The 5,087-nt window shown below is 30.5% G+C and overlaps 1 long non-coding RNA gene across 5 annotated transcripts; it reads left to right on the top strand.

Annotated features, from left to right (window-relative positions):
- Positions 1-962: 962 nt before the first annotated feature.
- LOC107916216 (uncharacterized) lies at positions 963-4,827 on the top strand. 5 transcript variants are annotated; one of them, XR_005919746.1, is made up of 8 exons: positions 969-1,473; positions 2,601-2,672; positions 2,804-2,893; positions 2,986-3,060; positions 3,174-3,266; positions 3,356-3,475; positions 4,169-4,241; positions 4,486-4,827. It is a non-coding gene; the product is annotated as an uncharacterized lncRNA (long non-coding RNA). The 5 variants fall into 5 exon arrangements; XR_001689426.2 differs by lacking the exon at positions 3,356-3,475 and having other exon boundaries at positions 963-1,473; XR_001689425.2 differs by having other exon boundaries at positions 970-2,672.
- The last annotated feature ends 260 nt before the right edge of the window (positions 4,828-5,087 follow it).

Below are 5,087 nucleotides of genomic sequence, written 5' to 3'. Positions count from 1 at the left end.
TTTGAAATAAAAAACATAGAAAAATATTTGTTAAAAATGGAAAAAATTAAAATACTATTATTTAAAATAATTTTAAAATTTTTTGGGTACATAACTGATTGATTTTTAATTTATATATTAAATAAAGTTTAGGGGTTAGTAGTTAGGGGTTAGGGGTTAGGGGTTAGGGATTAGAGGTTAGAGGTTAGAGGTTAAGAGTTAGTGATTTAGAGTTTAGAGATTTGGGGTCGGGTTAGGGTTTAAGGTTTAGATTAATTAGTATTTTTTAATTTATATATTAATTAAGTTCTTATATAATTATAAAAGAGGGGGTTAGGGGTTTAGGGTTTAGATTAATTGGTGTTTTTTAATTTATATATTAAATAATTTCTTATATAATTGTAAAAGAGATAATATTAATTTTAATATATTAAAATTATGATTATAGTTTAAATTATTTAAGAGATAATAGATCAAATTTATATATATTAAATGGTTTAGGATTTAAGGTTTACTTTAGATTTGTTAAATAATAAAATTTTATACAATTAATTAATGTTTATATATTTAAAAATATTTAATCTAAATTTAGATTAAATGATTGAAACCATTTGATATATTTAAATATTAGATTTAAAAGAAATTGATAAATAAATAAATTAATGTAACAGATTGATATGGATAGGTAAGTATCTATTTTGGATAGGACCAAATTATAACAAATAAAAATGAAATACAAAAACTAAAATCATTCCATATTGAGCATCTAGCAAAATAGTTATATTTTAGTTAGGAAGAAATATCTCTAATAAAATGGAGATTAGATCGAAAATGAATATTTTATAAAATCTCTTAACTAATAATTTCTACAAAATAATTTCTAATAAAAATTTAATTTATAATAAAAAATAAATATTTTATAAAATCACTTAACTAATAATTTCTACAAAATAAAGATTTTTTGTGGCATTTCATTTTACTTAAAAAAAATCATGCCATTTTACCCAAAATTTTCCCCGTGAAATCCCTAATCTTCCCATGGCCGACAATGTTTTGAACTTTCTTTTGATACCCATTCCCTTTCCATTCATCAAGTCCTTTCTCCTATTGCCCTTTCCCCTCTCCCTTTCTCTCTTTCCTCTTCACCTGACCCTATCAAAGGAACCCAGCTTTCCATCTCGCTACCAGACGACGATATTTTGAACTCCTTCTTCATCGTTTTTTCTACTTCCCGTTCTTCTTCTGCTCTCCAATGGCTATCCCCGCCGCAAACGTTTAACAAAAAAACACCCTTTTGTTTATACCAAATTTCGAGAGTGCCTCAACGAACCCCTTCCTGCGCTTTGCAGTTTGCTGTTACCGGCTCTTCAATTCATGTCTATGGTTTGGTGATCTAACTAGGAGAGTGTGTTTCATCGCATATCATCTCTGTAGCATTGGGATACAGTAGAGACCCTGAAAACCTTACCCGGGTGTCTGTACACAAGTTACACGGTAATGTGTCGGAACAGCGATAATTTGTCTTCCAGTTAAATAAGTTTGTTGAGTTCCAAATATGGTGCAATTGACATGCTTTGAAGCGAAGCATGTAATAAATCAAAGTGATGGAGTAACAAAGGCATGAAAAAGCATGCATGTGAAACATCCAAGTGCCACTCGGATAAAGTTGATTGGGCACCTGGTCGGCACCAAATGGCTTGCTTGCATACTATTATTATGTCATGGACCTCACTCTCTCTGATGCAGCCATTACAAACAAAATAATGTCATTTTTGTTTCTACATCCTTTTGTTCAATTGCATATTGGATTGTCATATATGTGTGTGTGAGTGTTGTCATATATTTTGTTCAATTGCATATTTGATTTTGAGGTTTTGCGTGGCTAATTGGTTACGTTTTGTTTCATTTGCATTAGTAAACTGGGACTTTAATAGTATTCTAGTTCTGAAATTTCAACTAGGTTTACCGGCGCACATTTGATGGATTTTTTCCTCAAATATTGTTGTTTTATTTGTTGTTGACATTTGCATTATTGCTTATTCGATTGTTCTAGCAATTTAGGTGTTTTTGAATTGATGTACCGACCTCCGGCAAGTTCTTGATGAGTTGATGGCTAGTTTTTTTTTTAAAGAAAAATAATTTGTAAAAGAAAAATGAAGGTACCCACTGCCAGTGCATAAGAAGCTACTTGATGAGTTGATGACTAGTTCTTTTTTTAAAGAAAAACATTGAGAAAAAAATAATACAAGACATAAAAATATCTTTTCTTGCATATTTTTAATTTTTTATTACTATTTTGTTTGAACTTTTAAGTAATTTAGTGTTACTTAGACTCTTAACACAAATTCAGTAAGTTCTAAGAATGATATAGATATACAAACTTGTTTAGAAAGAGACAAGAGAAGCATACGGTGCAAAATGCAAACAAATTTTATTTTGGTTATAGATTATACACACTCTCCTATAGGCTCCAGCTACTGCCTAAAAGCCTGTACAAGAGTAGAAATGTCAAAAATGGTATGTTGTTGGCTACTCAAGTAGTTACTGAGTACTTTTAGTGTTGGTCATAAAGGATTTTAAGTTTGGCTGGCTAATGCTTAATGACTGACCTACTATATCAGCAATGCTAAACCTTTGCGATCATCGGTAGGATTGGAATCTGCAAAGATCAGAGAACCAGGTCTTTCTAGCAGGTAGTTATTATAGTCGACATTCTTAGGGGTTTTGCATGCGTGCCTTTATGAAACACTTTGAGCCTAGTTAATTCTATTTATAGTAATAACATTCTATTAATTGGCTCGTTCTGACAATACAACTCTTGCAGTAACTACAGGTGCAGATGTTGTATTTTACATGGAACCGACTGATTTAGACATACATGATTTCAGTAATTGCTACATGATCATCGTTCAAGGTAAAGGGCCTTTCTTGTTTGCCTCTTTTGATGAGATTTATAACTATATACTATATTTTAAAATCATAACATTGTGTTAGTAATAATTTCAGGTGCAAAAAATGTCATTAATGCATGCCAAGAAAGTAAAGTTAAGCCATTTCTTCAATACCTTCTTCTATAAAAAGGTAGTTGCTTGCTTCTACCTTCAGTTTCCCATACTTTACTTTGCTTGTTCATGTAAGTCTTTGTAATTATCATTTTCTAAACTACTTTTTCATTTCTAAATTATGATGCTCAGTTAGTAAATCTGGAGAGTGGCTATAATTATAGAGCTATCAAAAGATGGACTTCACAAAGGAAGGTGGGTTACTGCCTATTGGACTGTGATAAAGTAAGTATTTATCTTAACACTTTGAATCAATCATTTGTTTTGCATGATTTATTTATTCTTCCTTGTATCGATTATTCCATTTTGCTCAGATATCTGTCCCCATACACAAAGACAGACATTGGTGTTTGGCAGTTATCAATAAGAAAGATCAGAAGTTCCTATATCTTGATTCACTAAAAGGAAGAGATCCTAATGTGCTGAGAGCACTAGTATGATATTTTTTTTCTCTTTAGGTTTCATATTATTTCGATGCATTTAATTGATTGATCCAAAGGTTATTAGGTAGTTTAAATGTTAGAAGATTTGGAATTTAAGATCCTGTTAGGTACTAGACTCATTTTTCCACTACTTTATGCTGTAAATCATTCTTATCTTTCTCACATTAATAGTTGCCTTGGCTTGAAGCCCACAGTTCCCACTCTTAACCTCTATAAGAAATATCATCCTAAACAAAGTTCATATGATATTTTTTTGGCACTTCTGCTGAACTTGTTTAATATTGGTTGCAATGTGCTAGGAAAAGTACTTTGTTGAAGAAGTAAAGGAAAAAAGTGGGAAGGACATTGATATAAGTTCTTGGAACAAGAATTTGTTGAAGATCTTCCTGCACAGAAGAATGGGTGCATATTCTAGTATCTGTTGCAATACACTTTAGAGAGCAGTACTCGAAGTACTTGTTCTTCATAAGCTTATTTCTTAAACAAAATAACTTATATTGTGTAGTAATTGATTGTGAGGTAGCTTTATAGGTATCTAAGTCTTTTTATACTAACTATTTATTGCAATTGGTCCAAATATTTGGTGAATTCAATTATTAATTTACACTGCTAGTTTCGTGGTGTCATATGCCTTTTGTGTTAGAATTTGAATTGTTCCCCCTAAACAATTTTCTCTATGTACAGGTTTGATTGTGGCATGTTTATGTTAAAATATATCGACTTCTATAGCAGAGGCTTAAGTCTTTGTTTTGAGCAGGTAAGTCCATGGAACAATTTTTTATCCTTGTAGTTCATGTTTTATTTTGATTTTTCTGTGATTAAACTCTAGTACTCAGGGCAGTAGTTGTTGGGATCTAAAATCTGTTGTCCATCTGCCTAAATATATGACAAAAGGCAGAAGTATATATTGGAGATACTCTCACATGCACATTCATTCGTTTGAAACCCGATATCTGGTTATTTGTCTTTGAACTGAGTTGGATTTTTCCATGCTTATGTAGGAACACATGGCCTATTTTCGTTTAAGGACCGCCAAGGAAATTCTGAAACTGAAAGTTGATTGATCGGATGTGTATGCTGGCTTTCATCAACTACTTTCGAAGGCCTTACTAGGAATTGAAATGGTGTGCAAAGAGATTGCTTCTTCTGATCTGATTTTTCGATATAAATACTGGACAAAGTATGAATATTTCTTGTCAGTTGCATTTACTGCTATTAGTAAAATAAGATTCTCTTCTTAGGATCTTAGTTTCTTCACTTGTATTAGACTCAACAATGGCTTGCATTGCATTGGTGTTGATTTTACCTAAATTTCGAGGTATACAATTTTTAATTTTTATTAATTATTTACTATTTACGTTTTCTCACTTTTATTAATTTTTATTATTTAAGCTTCCTTTATTTGCCTTCTTTTATCATTTCCATATAAAATTTAATTTAAATAATATTTTTTTATTTATCCTTAAAAGTATATTTAAAGTTCAAATTTAAAAAATAAAACATAATATAATATTTATCATAAAATAAATATTATTTGATTAAAATAATTTTTTTAAATGTTATTTTTTTGCGGCGTTTTTGCGAGAAACATCGCTAAAGGTTG

Source organism: Gossypium hirsutum, chromosome D10 (assembly GCF_007990345.1).
Source record: "Gossypium hirsutum isolate 1008001.06 chromosome D10, Gossypium_hirsutum_v2.1, whole genome shotgun sequence".
NCBI lineage: Eukaryota > Viridiplantae > Streptophyta > Magnoliopsida > Malvales > Malvaceae > Gossypium > Gossypium hirsutum.
Note: the sequence above shows the minus strand (reverse complement) of the source record. Positions and strands in the feature narration are given on the sequence as shown.